Below are 24,811 nucleotides of genomic sequence, written 5' to 3' on the forward strand. Positions count from 1 at the left end.
CTTGCAATTGCTGTAACTCTGCTTGTCGCCAGTCCCTTACAAGTTTCTTGCTCACTCTAAACTTTACCGTACAGGAGTAGCAGATACTGGTACACAAGCCTAGAGCGCCCTCTAGCAGCTGTGAAAATGTGAAATTACATATTTTGATATACAAGTCGCACCTGAGTATAAGTCGCACCTCCAGACAAACAAAAAAGTGCGACTTATAGTCCGGAAAATACCGTAGTTACTGCTTTATGACACTTCTTTTACAGCTGGCACATAATACTTTTCATTGATATCAGAGTACAATGATGAATGTGACATCACTGCAGGGTGTGGTCGTATTGCGTTTCCATTTGGGGTTAGATTCTTCCAAAAACACGTGTAATCGTTGCAACAACTGCCTTTACCACTGAAGGGTGTAAATCTAATAGCTGAAGGAGTTACTGAGCATTCTTGGCATTTGCCTGCACTGTAATATTGATGCTGGTATCAGATGACGACATTAAGCCCAAAAAACCCACAGAGAAGTATTCAAGTGTGAAGAAATGGGAGTGAACACTGCTCACAATTCGCTCACAAAGTCCTGATAGGGAAACATTACAGGCCCGGCTAAGACAGGAGGAGGGAGATTTAAGTGCAAACAGACACCTTGGTTATTCGGTAAACACACACCTTGCCTTAACAGCCGTTGCCAGATGGAAAGCCAGCCCTGAATTCTGTGATGCGATTTTCAGGTTGATGTGTTTTTGCTATGAGAGTATTTTATGATGCTTTATTACACACATCCAGTGTGTACAGCGAGGGGAGGCGTGGAGGCTTGTAAATCACTTTTTCTGGTTGGGTCTTATCTGAGAAATGCCAGCTATGAGAGCAGGGAGGCTGAGAGCCACTGCGAGTCTGTATAGTGTGCAATTTTGCGTTTGCGACAGGAAGGAGGAAAAGTCAGGTTGAGGTAACACTGCAGTTCATGATGAAACACAATGAAACAACAAAGCTTGCAAAAATGTTTGGGAATTAAAAACTTCTAAATGTATGGGATCAAAGGTATCTAAGTAAGGAGAACAAAGCACTAAAAATAACAGTGTCTATGTGTGGCCTGTTGCTTTGTGCCAGACAAAAACAATTGAGTGGAGGACGTTTCACTTCTCTCTTCAGAAGCTTAAAGATTCCTCTATTTACTATTTAATTGTTTGCACACGATCCTGTCTTTGATTGCACATTTCCTGTCTATGTTGCACACCCTGAGTGTTCTTTAAAGCTGATGTAACAATTTCTCCATTGTAAGATCAATAAAGGCTCATCTTATCTTATCTCATCTTCTTCTCGCTCTTGTAGTCAAATATCACTGTCGTAAAATCGGTAATGGTGCCAGTGATAAATATGTTGGCGGGCAGAAAGAAAACTTAGACATTGGTTCACAATTGGTGGGTCATCTTAAAAATAAGACACAGACATGCAAGCTGATGCTCAACATCTTGCCAGTATAGCCTAATCACTTGGTTCACTCTTCTGTTATCAAGAGCATGTTAGAAGTACACCAATCATCTGTTAAGCCGAGAGATGCTCCGAACCAGAGCCGATACTAAAAAAAACACGTACATACGTATCGGCCACAAATATCCGATACTGAAAAGATACCTGTTTTGGCTCTCACTGCTTTGAAAACACAACTTTCACCGACTAAATCGAAGAAGAAGAACTTTATTCATATATTGCCTTTCACAGACATAGTCACAAAGAGCGGACTGCACACATCTGTGCCAACGGTCCTTCTGACCCACCATGCACTCACCCTGACATCATTCATCCTGCACTATTGTACATGTTTTTAGTGGTAGGGGAAACCGGAGTACCCGGGGGAAACCTATGCAGACAGAGGAGAACATGCAAACTCCAAACAAAAAGGCCCCGTCCAGGTGGGAATCTAACCCGTATCTTCTAGCTGTGAAGCATCTCTCCTCTGCTTGAATTACAGCAACACCAGTTTAAAGCAGTACTAAGTAACTCTTGCCCCTAGAGGACATAAGCGCAACTGCAGGTGTCGTAGCAAGTTACGATTTTTTAACTTATTAATTGTCTTGGAGAGTAAAGAAAAGGAGACAGAAAAGGCGAAGGGAGAGAGGGATATTGTACATCCAAATATACAATGGAAATTATTTTTTTCATTCAAACTTGGCTGTAAATACTGTTTAAAGTGACGCTAGCCCGCTGTTAGCTTTGCCCGTTAGCATGTCAACTTCTTCTTCGTGATTCTATTAGTGTGTATTGGTTGCTCCGGTCTGGTGGCAGTCAAGTTGCACGCATGGTTTTCTGGCCAGAGACACCAGGGGGAGATGAAAGACCCTCCAATCATCCCATAAACACTTGTATTACCCCCACAGGGACTACGAAAAGGATTTATTAGGGTAAACACGTTACTAAGTACTGCTGTAATGCTTCCTGTTGCCCTTACTAAAATAAACAAATCTTTGAAAACTATCTGGAAACAACACAGAGAGCTGTGCAAAGCAACAAGAATGTGGTACAGCTGACAAAATGTTGAGAGTACGACGTTCGCCACTTTGCTGCCTCTGTGTCACTCTCTGAAGACAGAGAGATGAGTCTGACGAGTGTGAATGATGTGGTTCGTGCTGCCTGGGGTACGGAAGTGGGTGGGCCAAGGCTAATATTGTCAAAAAAGTAAATGAGTGACGATTACCGGTAAATCACTCGTGTAAAATATGTTATCACTGCTTCATTGAATTCTGAGATTCACTTTGTATGTTTTATTTGCTCAGCTGCTTCGACTCTGGTTAATCTACTATAATATTAAGGCTTCACACACATACCACTCCTGCACTGGAAGTGTTGCAGACATGGGATTTCCTTTACATCCAGCTGAGACCAAAGAAACTTGCTGAGGAGTGTGTGAAAAGGTGAACTGCTGACACACATAGGAACATCTGTGTAAATATACCAGTAGAGAATACAAAGATCAACAGCACAAACACAATGTAAACCATATGCAACATGCAGCTTATGAGCCCCCCAAAGTAAAGTACAACAATGGCTGCCACACTCCCTCACATCTCCTCGGTAGAACTGGGCAGACAGGAATTTGTAGGAACCTAATTACAATGTGGAGTCTGAAACGCATCCGATAAACATTCACAGGTTTTTATGGTGTGCCTTTGAAGAGGGGAGTTGCAAAGAAGTGGGCCACATGTTTAACTTTTAAAGCGCATTTATATTGCCAATCCAAGGGGCAAAACAGGAGTGAATGCCACCTCTCTTTGGACAGATTTTAATAGATTTTAGTAGACCGTTAAAAGGTGTCGTTGGTGTTTTCCCCAAAGCCTAATATTTTTTAGATTGTTTGCATAGAGCCAGTAGTATAATAGCCATATTCGGATCAATATCGAGCCAAATAAAATAGTTGTGTGAAAACATATAAATTAGGGATGCACCGATCCGGTACTGGTATCGGATATCGGAGCCAATACTGGAAAAATACTATATCGGTTATCGGCTACAAATATCCGATATCCTAAGTAAATATGGGCATGCTGCCTATCATTGTAAAGCTAGGAACCAGGAAAATTAAATCGCAGTTTTAACCTTCGCAAATGTATTTCTGATTGCCGCACAAAATTCTGCGATTATCAATAGCATGCTAAAGCTAGCAGGAGCTAATACTAATGCTAACAATAACTAATCAAGGCTGGGTCAGAAACTATGATAGAAATACCTAAAGTAGCCTAAGAAAATAAAATCGGCCACTGCTGAAGCCAAGTGTTTGTATTTTAGTTAAAGAAATATCACTAAATCACTAAAATATCACTAAAATCACTAAATGTGAGTTGTTTATATTAATGTAACCTAAAGCCTGTCATATACCCAAGGAGATCTAGTGTAGAAAAGTCATCCTTGTTAAATGTTTATCCAAGAGTTTATTATCTATATAATTGATAATTGATCTGTAACATGACAATAAAATATGACTTTGTTGATCTTACAATGGAGAAGAGTCAATTATTTTTTTCACTCAGAAAGCCACTTTTAAGAAAGTCTCTTGGTATCGGTAAATAGCGGATATCGGCAGATACGCAAACCGGTATCGGTTGCAAAAAAGCTGGATCGGTGCATCTCTAATATAAATGATGCACTTATTGTATTACGAGTACAACAAACATCCCTATGAGTAGCAATGTAACTTTGCGCACTAGCACTCCCATAGTTTGTGCAGGGAAATGTGAAAAGAGGGTTTGTAAATCGTGATGGCTGACCACACTGGTGCATTTCATCATACAGCATATTGAAAGCCTTTCAGATTCCACAGTTTCTGCTGCTACGCATCATCAAGTCCACTGAGACCACAAAAATCCCATAATCCTCGGACAGAAAAGGCAATAACAGACTCAGGGCTTGAGCAGAGAACCAGAATGATTCAGCAAGAAGAGGTCCAGCTTGCCCCATTTTGATTCTTGAGCCGTACTAAAATCCAATACAATGGTGCTGTTCCAGGTTAGCCATTGTAGGTTATTGTTCAGGAAGCTCAGTGCAAAGTTGAAGTGAGACGAGAAAGAAATTGGTGTGCTTTTTATCAATAAAAATGAAAGAAATATTTTAGGTGAGTAATAAGTGAAGGATGAATTACAGTGGATTTAGAATTCTGTTTCTCTGTTTCCAGTGCAGCATGGAAACTGTCCATCCATCCATCCATTTTCTTCCACTTTTCCGTTTCCGGGTCGTGGGGGCAGCTGTTGGAGCTGCCCAAATCACATTGCACCAGCCCCTTATGGCTCCTCCTGCAGGTGGTGGGTCCACAGAAGAACGGCCTCATGATTAACCGGGCCTGTTGGTCTCTCATAAGGGGCTTCTGAACCGCTATTTGTCTGACCCGTCACCTAGGACCTGTTTGCCCTGGGAGACCCTACCAGGGACACGAAGCCCCTGACAACAGAGCTCCCAGGATCATTCAGGTGCTCAAACCCCTCCACCACGTTAAGGGGGCGGTTCCAGGAGGGGGCATGGAAACTGTACGTTCAGTAAATGCATTTGTGCAGTTTAGAACATAAATTATGTTTGCAAACTTTATTGTATTTCCTTTATGCTTTAGTTACTAATTGCTAGCATTTCTGGTTTACCCCCAGTTGAGACCAATTTAGGTCTATGTTTTTAGACCTGGTTTAGTCAGGAAATAAAGTGATGCCGCATAGTCTGAAAACCAAATAAAAATGGTTCAAGCTGAGGTCACCTGTCCAATGGCAAAGCAAACATGTTTTTAATTAACAATAACGTAATGCCATAACCACAGCGTATTTTTTCTCTGGGGCCAATAAGACGGTGGAAGTAAGTCACAGAGTCCAAGGCGTGAAGTTCCAAGTTCCAAATAAGTCCAAGTCAATTGGTCATGGGGTCAAGTCAGGTAGAGTCGTAGCTTTTGTCAAGTCAAGTCTTGCTTTAGTCGGTGAGTCACCTCAAGTCGTTCACGTCGCAGTTAGGCCTAACTTTTACTATAGGACAATTCATTTTTCTTTCTAAAATAAGTTTAAACTACTTGAAAATGCGCAAATATGCAACAAATGCTTTCTCAAAATTTTACAATTTTGAAAATTTAGGGTAATGTAAAGTTAACTTTAAAAATCTAATGGGTTTTGATTTTAAGTCTAATCAACATTTGAATAGCCACAAAATAAATTTTAAAAGTGAAACATTTATTTTGAAGCCTCAGTCTGTGTACCTAAGTTGTTAAAATACTGGGACAGTATTTTAAGGCTACTTCAGATTTTTTTCTATACAGTCTGAAAGCTAAATGTAAAATCATTATTTTTGGTTATTCTGACAGGGGTTCCCTTACAATGCCCCGGGGCACCATATGCTCAGATTTGCCCCTGCTCAAACTATATTCTGAACAGCCTTCTATCTTGCTGTCACTATTGGGGTTGGTTGTAATGATTAAGTGACTGGACTCAATACTGAAGGTTACGGTTAGGGTATACTTTATTGTTCCTGTAGGGAAATTTGTCCTCTGCATTTGACCCATCCTCTGATGCCACTGGGGCAACCCGTGAGGAGCAGTGGGCGACGGCAGTGCATGCACACTCCAAACAGAAATCGAACCCAGGACCTTCTTGCTGGGAAGCACAAGCACTAACCACTGCGCTACCATGCAACAACATAACTGTTAACTCTTACTGAACCGAACATTTTTAAGTTTAACTCAGGTTTATACGTTTTCAGTTCATCAACTTAAGAGTTGTGTTGAAACATTTTACGCAATAACTTTTAAGTCTAAGCACATTGTTCAGGTTTACAGAATCTTTTTGATGAGGAAACAACGTTGTAACATGGCTCAAAAAGGTGGTTTTCCATAATACCATCTCCTTTAAAGGAGACAAATGCATTAACAGTTGAGAAATCTGAAGTCTGGCTCCTCATAATGATGTTCACGAGGTGGGATAAAGTCACATTGGGCAGCTCTTATCTCTGTGCAGGCCTCTGCTGGTGGGCTTATTATATCCTCTTCACCCCATTCAACTCTGCTCCTTTGCCCTGCAATGGAACACAATAGACAGAATGCATTTGCTACTTTCCCCATGTTTACAGTCTTCGCTGTTATGACTGGGCCTGCTACAATACCAGAATTTGAAGTTCGATAAATTATTGAAGACCTTTTAATGCAAACAAACTCTAAAGCTTAAAAAATGACAATAAATTTGTCTTCATCTTAAAATATCCTGCTATAAAAATGCAATGTAACAGTATAATACAACCTACTTATGTAAATTTAAAGTATTACATAAGAAAAATGATGACAAAAAATGCAAATAAATGTACAGAAAATAAATATTGAGCCAAAAAATGTATTGTTCATCTGTAACACTAAGTCGAAATAGTAATTATAGTGACAGCCCTACTTATAGGCCTAATAGAACTTGAATTTTTAATTTTGTGAAGATATAAAATAGGAAAGAGATCAACATATTAAATAAACTTGGTTGGCCGGAACAAGGTGAAAATCGTCACTACAAAGAGTATAAAGTACACCCTAACCTTACAAACATGTAACAAGTAAAGGTGGTTTTAAATCACGTAGTCTTAATGTTGAACTACTCAGATTATTTGTGTGTGTCAGCAAAGCAATCTCTCGTGTGCAATATCCATGTGCCAATTTGTTTTAGCAACACCACGAGAGCCATTCCTTTATATAACAACAATAAAAATTACGACCTGTGTCTGATGAACAGTCTGAATGAGCATGCCAAGCAACAACGTCATTTCAATCCTTTATAAAAAATAAAACCCTAAAAAAGCATATACACTGTGAAATTTTCCAACTAAGCAGCCCAGACCAGAGACAGGAAGGTCCTAAATCATCAAAACCTGTCGTGATATTTCAAGTGGGCAATAACAAAGATTTCTGCCGGCCCATAGCAGAGAATGACCACAGTATATCTTCAAAGGCTGATAGGCCGCTTGATCAATACCAGTAACTCAACCATTACTCGGCTCTGATAAGATTTTTCGCTCCCCATTTCATTCCCATTTCGGCTTTGGAACCAAAACTTCCTGGACTCTGAAACTCCCAAAAGCAATGAATTATTTGGCACTTTCTTGTTCCGTTTTATGGCCGCAAAACAATAAAAAAAACAATAAAGAAAACGATAAAACACTATTTCCTGCATTTTGAGGGCCAAATGTGCCCTTTTTCTTCATTTAAATGAGGTATTATTACGACAGTAGCGGGCGAATTCGCAGCACGGGGGTAGAAATTCACAGCATATATAGGAATTGGCTTGTTGCACAATGTGGCTACGCGAGTTCCTCTGAGCTGAAGTTGTAGGCGCTAGTACTTCCTGATCGTATTCATTTCCATTAAGATTAGCTTAGATTTTTCGCATTTCCTAAAGATTCTGTGGTGGACAGCGAGTTCCTGGTAGATGATCACTTACTGCAGGTTTACGAGTTGCTGTATAGTGTAAATATTTCCGTAGAGGAGATGTCTATGTTCATAAGGATCAGTGAGTTTGGCTTGAAGCTAAAGGCTAACAATAATTTCATGCATTACAAAATTTGAAATAGTGCCTCAAATATGAACAAATCTGCATATAAACCATCTTGTCCTACTTGAATTTTTTTTATTGATATTCATTTTTATTCAATTTTTTATAGCATGTTAGCCTTTAGCTTCAAGACAAACTATCAATCCTTTATGGTCACAGGTGTCTCCTCTGAACTGGTTACATACTACAGATTTGAACACACAATAAATGATCATCTACCAGGAACTCACTGCCCACCACGTAATCTTTAGAAAATATGATTATTATTCCAGCAGGTCCGAGCTAATGTCTATAGGAAAAGAATACAGACAGGAAGTACTGGCGCTCACAACTTCAGGTCAGAGGAACTAGCATAGCCATACCGTGCAACAAGCCGAGAACGCTGAAGTGCTTTTCTTGAACTGTACTTTTGCAGTTACTTCAAGACAATCGATATCTAAACATTGACAGCACATTTTCGTATATTTCTGATGGTTTGCCAAAATTACGCTTTATCATCATTATTGAGAAAGCCCCCAAAAATATTAAGATACATTTTTTTTGTCAATATTGCTGCCCACCCCTAATAGTGATAGAATAATTAAACTCCAAAATAAACAATGCTCTTTGTTAACACTTATTTTGTATTTCTCTGGCTCCCAAAGCAACAGATTAATTACATTTGAATATAGCCCAAAAGCAGAGTAGCTCCGAGACAAATGTTTAATCATTTGTAAAAGTGAGACATTTCATCCACATAGAGGCATGTACAGAAAAGCCCTGGTGGACTTACAGTCTGGAACAGCAAACACATTCTTTCTGTCTGCAGAAGCAATCTCTGTAGCTTACAGACTTTTAACAAAACTTTGAGATTGTCGTTTTCTTATAAATCTTGCCAGAACAGACAGCTTCCTCCCAGACTGATTTTTTTTCTCAACCACAAACAAGCAATTTCCTTCCATCTTCAGGCACTTATCACCATTTCCGTGGTCACAAGCTTGCCATGTCCCTTTACAACTTGCATCCACTCTGGCATCTTTCAATACATTTACATTCAATTTTACAGCCTTGTGCATGCAGTACCTTTTCGCCTTATCAAATCTGCAACGCACTTTTTTAACCCTATCTCGTTCTGACACATCTGTTTACATGAATAAGTCGCAACATTTCCGTTCGCATGCTCGCTGACCCCGTAACGGTCCTTGCGGTGCGTGTGAGTATACGGATGGGCTGACGCTTGCGCTCCCAAATGCAAGTGGGACGGACACACACCAGTGAACATGAGACATGGCACAGAAAGTATGCACCCACAGCGAACACACTCCCAGCGCAACCTAATCTCTCCTGATGCTCTGAGCTTCCTAGTTTATAAACCATGAGCAGCAGCAGGACGGCACTCAAACGGACCAGGGCCAAGATGGAGAGACGCCGGTTTAAGTTGAAAAAGAATTGATCAGATAAACAAAAGTCATGACTTACTCTAGAGAGGGTTGGTGCTCACAATTAAGTGCAAGAATACAGGAATTATTTTCAATAACATAGAACATTATATAATTTCATCAGCGACAAAATAAGACATTTGGATTAGGAGATCAAGCCAAAAAATGATACGTATGATTTCCAAATACTGCATTTTTGAGGCTGCGAGATTAAATGCAATCAAATAAAAAGTGCTATTTGAAAACACGTGACTATCACATTGTTAGTGATGTAATAATTTTGAAAACATGTCCTTTGCAAATTAAATAACCTGCCTGAGAATTTGTCAAGGAAATGGATGTGTTTGAAACATACACTAAAATGATTATTATAGATAGAAATCACAAACCTAATAAAAATAGGAAAATCATGCAGCCAAGCAGTCGTGGATTTAATCAGAAATATACAAGAGGGGAGAGCCGGGTGGGTTGGGTCACATAAGACATTTCTTAGCTTTGCTACCAAAGCTTTCAACATTTTTCCAAGATAAGCACACTCTCCAGAAAATGAGCAGATACCTCTAAGGTTGATATAGCACTTTTAATTGTTTATTTGGCCAAATATGGGCAGTCTGGGGTCTGCCACTGCTCCTGGCTGTGGAGAAGAGAGAGGCTGCCCTGACTCTGTGACTCAGCGAGGCAACATAAAAGTCTTACTAACAAGCATAGACATAATATACTGTATTTAAGCCATGGGTGCCATGTGTTCTCAGTGCAGTGACAATAACAAATCTTTAGAAAGTAAACGTGCCAGACTGTTGGTGACAAAGCCCATCAATGACAGCTCATGAAACTGTTGGCAGACGACAAGTCGGGTAGTAGACGTGTGTTAGCAGGGCTCTAGTCAATTTATATTTGAAAAGAGGAATAGGGTATACACACATTACAACAGGAACGCATGGTAGCGCAGCTGTTAGCACTTGTACTTCACAGCTGGAAGGTCCGGGGTTCGATTCCCACTTGGACGGGGCCTTTTTATGTGGAGTTTGCATGTTCTCCCCGTGTCTGCGCAGGGTTCCTCCGGGTACTCCGGTTTCCCCTACCACTAAAACATGTACAATAGGCCAGGATGAATGAGAGTGTGTTTGACAGTGCGAGTATGAGACAACAGATGCAAATTATCCCAAGGCTACAATCCGGCATGGCTTATTTACTAAGGCTGGGACGACCACTTTTGGCCGATCCGATATGTATTGCGATACAGTAAATAGTTATTTTGTCATATGTTTACCTTAAAATATGTAAGAAATGTATCGTGTATATAGTTTATAAACCCAAAGCCATTTGACAGTTATTGAAGTGTTAAGATCAAAAAGTGCATTAACACAAAAGTGCTCTTACCGGAAAACAAAGGAGTGGAGGATAAAAATGCCTCCCAACACAAGTATTGAAAGTATTGCGATACTTGAAAAAGTATCGATACTTGGTCTTGCAGCACAAAGCATTGCAATCAAAATCCGATCTGATATTTTGTCCCAGCCCTGCATGAGTCCCATATGTGTTCATTAAAATGCACATCTTAAACAAGTACAATATATAATTTAAGCATTCAAAATCAGATTTTGCACATAGTTTGAAGGAAAATTTAGATTGTCATACACAACACACCTAGAGGAGAATGTTCAATGCACTCTTGTCATTCAAGATAACAGTATGAACATCAAAACATCAAGCATGTGTTTTATTCTCGTGTCTGCACTTTTCTACGAATCTCATTTTCAATATACCGTAAACTGTTGAGGGTCCAATTTCCTGAGCAGTGCAGCAGAACGCTCCGTGTGAGGTGTGCACAATATCTGCAACCTGGCAAGAGACGGACATCACCGGGAGAGAGAGAAAGTGTGAAAATGAGACAGGGAGGTGGAGAGAGGAGAGAGATTAAAAGATAAAGTGGACTTGTATGAGTGAAGGAGGCAAGCGGGCTTATTAGATGCAACAAATACTCTTCAACTGCAGAACACTGGGGAAAACACAAGTTCTGTTGGACTCGCTTTGCGCAATGCCATTTATCTCTTAAACGGAACAACTGTCATCTCCCTTAATGAAGAAAGTGAGTAATACAATGAGATTACGCCAGAAACTAAAACTAAATTTTACCGCAACACTTTTCTGGTCATTACTACAGTTGACAGAATGTACCACATCAAAACATTCTCATTGTCAAAATGCTTCATAACCTTAATTTGACTGGGCAGTTCGGTGTCAAAGGGGATGAAGAATGGGGAGAGACTCTTGGCACATTTTCAGTGCCAGCAGGCAAACCTATAGGCCGTCAGTGCCAAATTTTGTGGTCCACATTTTCTATTGTTATTAGTTTCCACTGAATAACACGTGACAGAGGCAGCAGGCAGTACACAGACACACAAGTTAATGTCCTTGAGAATGACCCTGAAGTGTTGGGAGTGTGTCTCTACTGATGTTTGGCAGCTGTTAATGAGATGCAGCTTCAGTGTGCCATATCTGCCTCCCGTGGAGCCGTGCACATGCCAGAGGCCCTCACACACACACACGCACACACACACACACACACAGACCCAGGAGTGCGCACTGAACCTTGAACCGACCGCCTTTGTGCAACCTCGGAGTCTTCGTCATTAGCCCACAGCTTTGCAAACAGTCATTATGCTCATTTATATTCATGCTTGTCATCCGTTAATGTTGCTGCCACACAAAACCGTTTCTCAACCCAATCCGCTTTCGTTCTAAGGCACATTTAAAGAGTGTGCTGCACAGGAAAAGTAAAGTGGTCAAATAAAAAATGCAGGGAAAGCAAATAAGAATAGAGTACAAAGCAAGTCAAATATATATAACCACTAAAAAGCCTGTGCAAAAATCACAAAACACACTAGTGTTTGATTCATCTAGTTACTTGTTTACCTTAATAAGTCCTTTTCGTAGTCCCTCTGGGGGTAATACAAGTGTTGATAGGGTGATGGTGGGGTCTTTCATCTCCCCCTGGTGTCTCTGGCCAGAAAACCACCCTTGCAACTTTCCTGCACTGGGTCGGAGGCGCAATACACACTAATGCAATCGCAAAGAACAAGCTACCAGGCTAACGGGCAAAGCTAACTGTGGGCTAGCACCACTTAAGCAGTATTTACAGCAAAGTTTGAGTGAAAAAAATTGTCTCCATTGTAATTGGATGTACAATATCCCTCTCTCCCTTTGTCTTTTCTGTCAGCGTAGTGTTTACTCTCACGGACAAATAATGAGTAAAAAAAATGCAACGTGCTATGACACTTGCAGTGGCGCTTATGGCCTCTAGGGGCATGAGTTACTTAGTTCTGCTTTAATATATACCGTAATAAAACACAGTGAGGTAAAGGCTAAAAGTATTAAACTCTAGTAAAGGTATAGCATGTGGGGGTTATGGCAAATTCAGCAAGTGTAGCATTGTGATAATTCAACATAGCCACATAGCTACACACGCCAGCGTAGTCCTTGTACTAAGTTACTGAGTAAAAATCCCCAAATACATCAAATCACTGTTCAAAAAGGCCAAATATGACAATGAAAATGATGATGATTTTTGTTTGATGAGATTTCTGTAGTTTGTCAATTGGTCTGTAGTATCTTGGCGAAGAGTGTATGTCTATGTCTGGTTAATGACCTTTCCTTGTTATCTAGAACTGCTATGACCTCTAGTGACCCAGCAGCATTCCTCCTCGAACCAGCATGCATGAAATAAACACTCCGGTGGTCATATCTACTCTCTCTGCTTGTCCTCTTCCCTAATTAACAACAAAGTGTCAAAAAACTGAAGTAGATAGTGCTTTAATGCAGCAATGGGGAGGGGCACAGATACTTAGTCATTGGCTAAAACAGGAAGAATCTGGTCAGAGGGCGAAGCGACAAGGGAAGAGGCATTGTAATTATAAATGTGAAGTGAAAGCAAAATCAATACAAAAGGGCGGCAAAGGCGATATGAAAGCTATAAAGGCAATGAGCAAAGTGCTAAAAGTTTGGTAGGAAGGAGGAGATTGAAATCTAAGATGAGGGGGGAGAGGAGAAAGTTTAGGAGAAAAGTAAGGGGCGTTCCTGGCAACCCGCAGTTTCCATTACCGGGCAAATAAACTGATACCATATGAGTAATCACCTCATAACTGGAGCAGGAATTTACTACTACATCCACACACACACACACACACAGGCCAAAGAGGCAAGTACCAAGTTCAGGGCAAGTATCAGAGGGAAAATAAATAACACGCTTATTTAGACAAACTGGAAATGCTAGTGATCTAAGGAATCCCAACAACAGGGGAAGTAACAGGAAGTCACTAACAACTGCTGTAAACACAACACACCCCCAACTGTCTAATACTGCATTCCACAGGCTCAAGGCTTGGCTCAGACCATTGTACGCTGAATGGATAACTCATATAAAGCGAAGATTAAACATCAATAAAAAAGTCTTTATAGCCCCATGTGCAGTGTTTGTGAAGGGAAAATAACATGTAATACCCAGTGAAAATCATGTATTAAACAAAAGGAAGAGGTTGGCCCAGCAAAACTACAGCAGGAGATAAAGCATTCCATTAAAACATTTGGATTTACTCTTAAAAAAAAAGATAGCAACAGTATGCTAAAGATAGCGACAGGATTCTAACATCAACTAACGCTGAGACCGAAACTGTGATTGGATCACGTAAATAAATAAAATACTGCTGCAGAGGCCAAGTGCATTTTATTTTATTTTATGAAATAACTGATGTAACATATTTGTAATGATCACATCACTTTATGTGAGATGTGTTAATGAATGCAACCTAAAAGCCAAAGCCTGTCATGCTGCCAAGGATATTTAGTGTAGAATAGTCTTGTGATCCTTGTTTAATGGTTGTACATTAGTTTATTAATTTATAAAATAGCTAAATGATCTGTAACATCTCGTTTGCAAGAAAAAATTAAGACTGTATTGAAAAAAGAGGTCCTTTATATTTGTATTTATGTTGATCTCCATTAGCTGTAACAAGTACAGCTACTCGTCCTGGAGTCAATCCAGCATGCTGCTCACAAAACAATATTTACAACAATAAAATAAAACGAGATAAAATGTCACCGCATTGCTGACTGAGTATTAAAAGCCAGTCTGAATGAAGCTTGCTATGGTTTGTTTTTGTTGCTGTGGTTTACTCACTTTTCAGGCAGCTGCCATTTAGCATCCATAAACAGTCAGTGACATCACACTCTGTGACCATGAACTCTCAGTTTAGTCTGGTCTCTCTTATTAACATTGCGAGACCCAACCCTCCCCATGACCCAACACAGCCCGCTGTCCGCTACAGAGTGAAAAAGGTTGGGAACCACAGACTTATGATGTCCACATAAAATATCAGCAAAGCAAATCCCATCAAATAGGCGTCTGAAACATGTAAAGTACACAGTGAGGCATGTGATTAACCGCACTGTAACGCATCATTAAGTATGACTGCTAGTACTTGAATGCACCTTATTCTGAGGAGAGCGACACAAATGTGGCAAATGCAAAACCGAGACAGATCTTAATAGCAGATGAATGTCATGACCTTCCCACTCCCCTTTAGTCTGTATCAGCTCATAATTACAGCTGACAGGCCTAAACGGCACAAACACCCGACGCACTCCACAGCACACGCAAACAAACATGACATGAGGGAAGGGAAAAGCGGCATGGACCTCGCTGGATCAAAGCGAAGGAAAATCTCACACAGGGCCAACAGCACACACTCAGCCAAGCAGCCTGTGTTAGACCAAAACCTGACATTTGGTTTCATTTAACAGAAACAATGGGCCTGGGCAGAGGCACAGCTCATTTATTCCACTGCTGAGACAGAGAGATGGAGACGGGTAAACAGTCAGAGAAATGAAATAAAGGATGAAATATGAACATCTGAAAAACAGCCAAAGGTGTGGCTCAATTATCAAATCATTAAACTGAGTGTATTGGTCTGACTGTCATATGATGTACTGCGATGGTTGGTCACGTGAATGGATTACTTATGTGTGAAACCTACAGTAAACTAGTTATTGCAGTGTGTCGTCGATCTCGGGTCAGTAGCCACTAAAGAAGGATCCACTTACTAGAGGCCGACCGATATCGGCCGATATTTGGGAATTTTAAAGCCAATATATCCGGGACCGATACCCGTTTTTTGCATTGGAAAGAGCAAAGTCAGGGCTTTAAAACAACTCCCTAGGCCTCAGGGGAGGTGGTGCTGCATGTCATTTTGAAGTGCAGAATCTGGTGAATTCAGTCGCCGCATTAGTTTTAACCTCCACTATTGTATTTTTGATCCCCACACAACATGCCGTGGCTAGCAACAATATGCTAATGCTAACAACAGCTAATCAAAGCTGGGGACAGAAACTATGATTGAATCACCTAAAGTAATAAAATAAAATCCAGTAACATCCCACAATATCGGCATCAGCCTTAGAAAAACCCATATCGGTCGGCCTCTACCACTTACTCAATGTAATCATTACATTTATCAAAGGCAAAAACTTTGATAAAGGGAAAAAACTATAAACTGCATGTAACCCTGCTTAAATGCTGTCTTCATTATTGTTCCAAAAGAATCCAAGAATCCAAAGGTCACGAGACCCTACAGTCTGACTCAGACGTTGAGAACGTGTGCCTGAAAGTAATCAGTTAGGTCATTCTTGACACTATCACACTGAAGCAGGAAGAAACTCCACAAAGATTTATATAGAAAGAAAAACAACTGCGAATGACCAAACAGACGAACTCACAAAGCATGTTCTGCAAACAGAGTGACTTGAAATCACATTAATTCAGTTGTTAGTTTGGTTTCTGCTGCACGTACTGTATTAATCGGGAAGCTGTATTAGAAACGTTCACATTCTGAATTGAACTGTCATAGTTGTTTAGAACCAAACTGGCAAAGTGCTAGAGGGAAAGTAAACGGCATTAACAGACAAAAAAAAAGACCTATGCTTAAAAAAGGTACCAAAGTCATTTTTTACTTAGCTTAACGCTTCAGATTATGGGTTAACCTCTTTATCCCCACATGCATCGAGCACATTTCCTCCAGTTCGGTCTTCAAAAAAGTGTCAAAATAGCGCAGAAAATGAGAGGAAAACGTAGCCACAAAAATTAAAAAGCAGCAAAAAAGTGACAAAAATGTAACAAAAAAGCCACAAAAGAGTGACAGAAAAGTGGCAAAAACGCGAAATTACAAAAACGTGACGACAACGCGCCAACAACATGAGGAAAAAGATCCTTCTAAATCAGTTTTTAGGTCTTAGCTTTCAAATGAGGCGTTGCTCTGGCCTATAGGTAGGGCTGTCACGATAATTACTATATCGACTCATCTTTCAATAAATAACAGATAAACAATATATTTTTGGGTTCAATATTTATCGTCTATACATTTATTAGCATTTTCCCCCTATTTTTTCTTTGTAAACTTTGATTTTTAACTGAAGCAAATTGAGCTACATTATTTTGTGTATTGCTTGTGTGGTATATTAGGACATGATGATGCACTTTTAGAACAAAGGTTTTAGAGTTGACAGTATCCAGTATTGTTAGAGTCAATAATATCGTTTATCGCGATACTTTCCTGCCTCAATGTATCGAACTTCAAATTTGTTATCGTGAAAGGCTTAGGCTGTAACATTTTAGATTTGGGTGAAGCTGAACTGGAGATAATGCACTTGGTTAAGGCGGGGGTAAAGAGGTTAATATACAGTATGTTGAAACAGGGCAAATATTTACATTTGTAAAGCTGCCGCAGAAAAGTTATTTATATACAGTATATACATGTGGAAAAGCTGTTAATCATCCTGGAGCAACACTCCCAATATAGCCACATGTATTTGAATCATGCTTCAACTTTTTGATACAAACACATACAGAGCAAGCCACACCTTGGCGAAGTGTGTCAGCAGCTGCAGGTCTGCCTAACTGGTTTATTCACAAGTAACAGACGCAGACCGTCACTAATAAAACATGACGGCCTTTGAGAGAGCAGACAAATAGGAAGCACTTGACAAACATTACAGTGTCCAGCAGTGAGACGACCTGGCTGCCACAGTATACTATACAGAGTCAATTACATATGTTAACTGGATGTGGACGCTGGGACAATCCAACAGACTGTTCAGCAAAACCAAACCAGACGTAAACAACGGGAGACTCAGGTACAGCCAACTAGGTCATTGACAACACATGAGCCTTGAACAACAACAGCACAAGGGACAGTTGGACCAATAAATAAAAAAGCAGTGATTAAAAATGTGATACATGCACATTCAGTCTGACGTCTTCACAGACAAATTGGGAAAACTGAAGAAACATGTGGGAAAGGGATTTAAACACAAGTTAGTGCCATGTGTGGGAAAGTTTAGACAAAACGGGTCAGAGGACTGAGGTCTGGGTTTCCTGCTGCAGATCGAGTCCACTCCTTCCACTGGCCACACACCGCTTCAAGTGAAGTTTAGTGTCCTAATCAAGTTTTACAGTGAATGTGTGAGAGCATTTCTGAGGCTAACACTCACAAACCGTTCCCTCTTAAATCAACACGTCCATAGCTCAACAAAACAGTGCCAATGAGATGCTGAAACATCTTTCCAACGCCCGGCTGTGCTCACACCTCAGAACCACATCTACACAATGAGAGCGTGGAGCTGGACATAGGTAATGGATTTTAGAGAATTGTACAAAAAAAGGTCTTACAAGAAAAGAAGCTTAGAATTCCAGAAACTTTTTGAACCATCACTTTAATCATTTCGATTATATATGATGCTTTTCTTACGGAACAGATCTTCCACTGGATCCCCCCATGTTTGTTCTGGACCTGTATCCCAGTGATACATTAAATGATGATCAGTGCTATATTCTACACATAATTACCTTAAATTGGCTTAAAGGAAGAGGCCGCCGTTTTTTCCGACGTCTGCGGCGCAGTAAAGATATTAGTGCGCGGACATAGGCCTGTCACAATAATAACTGATAAACGATACATTTTTGGGCTCGATATTTATCGTCTGTTCATTTATTAGCATTTCCCCCTTTTCTTTCTTTGTAAAACTTTGATTTCTAATTGAAGCAAATTTAGTTGTTATTATTATTATATTTCATGTTTATTGCAGCTTGTGTGGTTAAAGGTTTACTGTCATTTTTATGCCTGAGAGTTGAGGGTATCCAGTATGGTTAGGGTCAATATTATAGTTTATCGCGATACTTTCCTGCCTCAATATATCAAACTTCAAATTTGTTATTGTGACAGGCCTACGCGGACGTCGAAGTGCTCCTTATACATTATAGTACCCCTTTTTTTATCTGCTAAGAAATTTGACATGTTATCTATTATTTTGGTTTCGAATCCAATCTCAGCATTTTGTTTGTTATAATAAGTGAATTGCCTGTGTTTCTGTGTCCCAGTGCAATAAAGTAAAAAACAAATATGATGCGTACGAATGTGTGAACGAAGAACACCTCAAAACCTCAGGCACGTAGAGCGGTTTTCTTATATTCAGTACAAAAGCTGTACAATAACTTTAACCTTGTCTTTCCAAACTCTCCTGACAGCCTGTCCTCCTGACGAACAGCTTCAGATGACATGACACGGTGAATGTGTTGTTCAGAGGAAAACAAGCAACTTTAATTATGGCGCACACAAAACCCATCAACAGAGCAGTGACACCCGGTGACCTAAAGGCATGGTATGAATGTCAAATAACTCCTAATGCAGGTTCTCATTTTCATAAAGCTGTTCCATGTTCTGATTTATAGCCAATAACAACTCAAATGCAACGATCACTTTCCAATTCCGATATTCTCAGTTGTTTTTTAAACTCCCGTCTCCTAGAAATCCCCCTGAGTTGAAGTTAAACCTGAAAGCAGTTCACTCACACAGCGTTGGTGGAAGTAACTCAGACTTCCAGCATCGCAGACGTTTTGGACAACTACCAGTACAAACTGACCAAAACAGCTTTAGTTAAGCAAAGTTACCTCTGTTTATTTTCTGAACGGAGTGCTGCTCACCATGGGACCCCGTCACCTTTATCTCTTTGACCCATCTGTACAAACAATGAGTGAGGACACAGACACACACACACACCTGCTACTGTGTCCACTGCAAACACAGCCTTCGAACGGCCCTTACAAAAACAACAACAGAAAACAAACTGATTATCTAAAAAATAATTTAAGTCGGGCTTCTCCCAACTGCTGTAACAATCTTGGGGGACTGATACAGAGACTACGGCTGTATTCCACTTTTTAGTTCACAAACTGTAACAGTATTCGATCTCCATGTTAAAGGAACAGGCCACCGTTTTTCCATACTGATATTTGTTCTGAGCTTAGACGAGTTGATGCGTACCTGTCTGGTCTTTGTGCGTGCCTGTGGAAGAGCGTGGTTGCTTCTAACCTCACCCCGTTTGGAGCTATAGGAATATACTGGGAGGCCAAATACTAACAACATCCTTGGTCTTTTTGCGTGACTTCTAGGCTCAGGTAAGAACATATCTCAGTATGTAAAAACGGTGACCTGCTCCTTCAGCTGTGTATTTAGGAGTGTGTTTGAAACAATGTCATACTTCGTTTATATCATAAACTTACTAAGGAGGGGGTATTAAGCTTTTTGCAGTTATTTGGTAATAATGTCAAACACATCTCTATCTTACACTTTGTTGGTTAGAAAATAACCTATGCAAAACTAAAATGTACCAACTTTTGTAAACTTTTGGTCCACAGGATACCTAGACTTTAAATTGCTTTTATTCATCCTGGAAACTTTGATAAATGAAAGGAGTGAGTCAAGAAGTGGTGGATGGTCTGTTATTGTGCATTTTCCTTGGAAAGAAGAAAAGACCTTCTGTTTTGTTTGCAAACCCAGACAAGGAAGAGAAAGAACTTATCCAGAGACTGTTGACTCATGCAGTAGCTCTTTATCTGTAGAACGTACTGACAGGTCTGTTCCCTCGTGTTTCCTGTAGATCTTAGTGGTTATCAAGTTCAGTAATTCAAGTTCAGTAATTCAGTAAAACACCATGGTATACTGTTTTTCTTTTTAACAGTTTTCTATGTTTTCTATCTACCTGTTTCATGTCTGAAATGTGTCTTGCTTATTTGTTAAAAGTTTTACCAAATAAGCAAGATGTTCTCCTGTCATAGATAAATGTCAGTGTATCAGAATAGTGACCTTACCTCCCTTTGGACTGATGTGGGTTGGGTCAAACCATCGCATAATTCAAAATAGCATTATGAGGCATCGACTCATTGTTCTGAGTCAGTCATAGTAAAAAGGCCAAAAACTACAAGTTTAAAGGTTAAAGGTACCGTTAGATTTACTATTAGATTCTATGGGAAAAGTGTCTCTCAAACACCCTCTGATAGAAATAAACAAAATGGTCAAACTTTTCTTTCATGTGTGTATGTGTGTGTATTCTTTAGCCTCACATTCTGTATTGTAATGGCAGCAGGGTGAAAATAAGTGATTTTAAAGGCAGTAAATGTGTGAGTGTGATTATTTCTTCACTTCTGATACCTTAAAAAAACATTAAAGGGGCACACCGTTGTCAAATACCATCACCCTAACACAAAGTTGCAACAAAAAATGTGCTTCTAAAAGCCAAAAATGGTGCCAAGAGCGCCTGAGGTTTAGACGTAACACAACACAGTATACACCTGTTTTGAGCACTATTTCAGCTTTTGTAGTCTGCTTATAAAACCCTTGAAAATCTTGTGAATAACATTGTGAGGCTGCTTTGATGCACATCCTTTGTGGATCACCAGCCTCTAGCCCCTTGTAATAAGCTCTCACAATGGCCCGAAGAAATTAGAATAGCAAGTAATTAATGGCATTGTATGAAATCAAATGGAAATAGAAATCATTAGCCATAGCAGCTCTCCTCCTCCGCTCCTCCTTTTTTGTCTCTTTTTTTTTGCGATTTATTCTTTACAAAGCATATGGCGGCCTTTATTCGTGTAATGATTACTCAGTCTTTTCGTGGGGAGTGATGACTTTCATCTCAGGGAAGAGTGACTGGAGTGACCCTGAATTAACCGAGGGAGATGGAGACTACCAGAGACGAGGCTGGTGGTGAGCGCTTCTCATTCAGCGATGGCAAAAATCCATCATCAAAACATGGCACACCAGACGAACGCTGAAACCCTGTGTGTGCATCCGCAGATGTGATGCCAGAGTCAATAAATGATGGGAGTCCACAGGCATTGTCCTCTGGGAGTGTTTTGTAAAAGCAGCATTCAGACTAGACATACAAAATTGTTCCCATCAACGAGAATATGCGATCTGATTTGATGTGGGGTCTCTTCCCCCGTCACATCTGCCTCCATGAGATTTGGAAGCGCAAAGACATGGAGCAATTTGCAAATAGTTTGTGCAGCAAGAAAAGCGCATTTAAAAGTTTCTACCATAAGTATCCATCTGAATTAAAGGGATATTTCAGGATTTTAGACATAGGGCCTCATTTCCTAGTTATCCAGAGTGTGGATACATACATACTTACACAACATACTTAATCATGAAATAAAAAGGAATGACATTTTTGAATTAAAGGCTTAAAGCAGTACAAGGTAACTCATGCCATAAGCGGCACTGCAGGTGTCGTAGCATGTTGCGTTTTTTTACTCATTAATTGTCTGTGAGAGTAAATACTATGCTGACAGAAAGACAAAGGGAGAGAGGGATATTGTTCATCCAATTACACAATGGAGATAATTTTTTTCACTCAAGCTTGGCTGTAAATACTGTTTAAGTGGTGCTAGCCCGCAGCTAGCTTTTCCCGTTAGCCTGTTAGCTTCTTCTTTGTGATTCCATTAGTGTGTATTAAGCCTCCAAAGGGTGCAGGAAAAGTTGCAATTGTGGCTTTCTTTTAATAAAAGGATTTAATAACATCCTTTTATTAAAACCTTAACAAAAGGTAAACAAGTTACTTAGTACTGCTTTAAAGAAGAACTAAGTGACTTGTTTACCTTAATAAATCTTTTTCGTAGTCCCTCTGGGGGTAATACAAGTGTTAATGGGATGACTGGGGGTCTTTCATCTCCCCCTGGCATCTCTGGCCAGAAAACCACGCTTGCAACTTTCCCTCAGAGGCCCAATATACACTAATGCAATTACGAAGAAGAAGCTAACAGGCTAATGGGTAAAGCTAGCTGAGGGCTAGCGCCACTTAAAGAGTATTTACAGCCACGTTTGAGTGAAAAAAAATTATCTTCATTAGAGATGCGCGAGTCTGCTTTTTTTCTGACCTGCAACCACCCAACCTGCTGTCATTTAAACCCGACCCACACGACCCCGAGAAAAGCCTCTCAGTTTGCCGACCCGACCCGACCATATTAAAAAACTGCAGCATGAGTCACGCTGCATGTGGCTATCACTCAAACGGGAGTGCGTCACGTGACGGCGAGTTTACAGGAGAATTAGCACTTGATGTTCTGCTTTGCTCCTGCGCTGCTGAGGAACCTTTGAAATCGCTCATGGACTAATCAGGAAACAAGGAGCAGAAATGATCATGAGGCTTTACTTCCACCACGTCATGGACGACTCTTTCTAAACGGAGTTTGGACAAAAGTGGAGGAGCTCACCTGACGCTAAGAAGTTGCCCTCCTCAGGTTAGTAAGATGCTGTCTCTTTGATTTTAGTTTCACCTTGCTTCTTGTTGATGAATTACTTTCATCACATGTACGTGTCATTATGTGCTTGGGCACGACTATTGTGACGCATTTGTAGCGGTGATCAAAGTCATACAGAAGCGATAGTCCAGGTGACATCTAAACATAACATGCTAATGATACGTTTACCCCTTAAAACTAAACATTCAACTAAACACAGTCGACTTTTGTGGCATTTATGGATAGGAATGCACTGTATGTTGTAAGCCAACAACCCGACCCACCCACACCGAAACAAAGATTGTTGTAATTTTGAGGTACCCGACCCGACCAAATCCGCGGGTTGACCGTGGGTTTCGGGTCGACCCGTGCATCTCTAATCTCCATTGTGTAATTAGATGTACAATATCCCTCTTTCCCTTTGTCTTTTCTGTCAGCGCAGTATTTACTATTCACAGACAATTAATGAATAAAGAAACACAACATGCTGCAACACCTGCAGCGGCGCTCATGGCCTCTAGGGGCATGAGTTACTTGGTATTTCTTTAAAGACTGGCCATGGGTGCTGCAATCACATGTGTGGCTCCAAAGTGAATAGAACAAATCAGAGGTCGTGTAATCAAACATTATCAAGAGTGAAGTTGCTAATCAACAGTTTGGCTTCTTTAATCACAGCTCCTCACTCAGACTCTCCACACAGCAGCATAATGAGGTTTGCACATTAGCAGCTGGACAAACATCACCAAAGTCTGTACACACCAAGCTGCCACATCTCTCAAGTTGATTAGCTTACAGTGCTAAATACTGATTAGTATTTGTAGTAGTATATGCAGAAGAAATACAACAGCAAACTAAATACAATTTACCAAAAAAAATCTCATTTGATTTTGATCAAGTAAACAAAATAAAATAAATAAACTCAACACTTGAAGCCATTTTTTGTTAGAATGAAAAAAGCCAAATTTGAAGTGCCTTAGTTAATAATGGCCCGGAACATACAGGGTCATTTCACGGTTATATGGGGATAGCCACAGCGCTAATCACTCCATTCAGAGTCCCGGGCTGCGCAGACCACACGCTCCCCCTGCACTACTCACAGAAACGCCCCAATCGGGTCAGACTACTTACTTTCTTCCCATATGCCGTAAACGCAGAGATGAAGATGAAGCATGTGTGCTGCTTTGTAAAGAGTCGTTTGCACAGAGATAGACAAGCTAAAACAAGTGCACTTCTGGGTCCTAAAAGGAGGCTCGAGTTTGGGAATGTTTTAGGACCCCTGGCAATAAAAAACACAATTAAGAGCAAATTTGAGACAGTGTTTACAAAATACATTTCAGTAAAAGATTATACTTTAAATCATTTACCATGTAAGTTATTGCTGATTAAATAGGACTAAAAAGGGGATCAATCGTTAGCCTAATTCATTCATTATTTCTTTTACAAATGCACATATGTCAGCAGTATATATTTCATGAGCGATATAACATTGATCCAGTTTTATATTGTTATTGGTAAATGAATAGAAAACAAATTGAAATATTACTAAGTCTGTTAATTTGGTATTAATGCAATTTTGGCTGCAACTAACAAGAAGTTGAAATACTCCTGACTATCAAGTATTTAAACGCTCAAATGAGTACGTAGTTATCTGATATCTTTGTTTTATTCTACTTTAGTTCAGTAACGTCTAAGCTGAAAAACTCGTTTTATTGGAATATCAAGAAAATTTTTATATT

The 24,811-nt window shown here is 40.0% G+C and overlaps 2 protein-coding genes across 3 annotated transcripts in view; both read right to left on the reverse strand.

The window, feature by feature from the left end:
• The window catches only part of tmem243b (transmembrane protein 243, mitochondrial b), a 129,488-nt gene extending 109,997 nt beyond the window's left edge, over positions 1 to 19,491 (reverse strand). The window contains exon 1 of the mRNA XM_079582951.1: positions 19,479 to 19,491. The gene's annotated coding sequence lies outside the window, so the exon portion shown is untranslated. The remainder of the gene's footprint in view (positions 1 to 19,478) is intronic.
• plxnb2a.1 (plexin b2a, tandem duplicate 1) overlaps positions 1 to 24,811 on the reverse strand; it is a 127,006-nt gene that overhangs the window by 91,211 nt on the left and 10,984 nt on the right. The gene's annotated exons all lie outside the window — the stretch shown is intronic.

This window comes from Gobius niger, assembly GCF_951799975.1.
Source record: "Gobius niger genome assembly, chromosome: 2".
Lineage (NCBI taxonomy): Eukaryota > Metazoa > Chordata > Actinopteri > Gobiiformes > Gobiidae > Gobius > Gobius niger.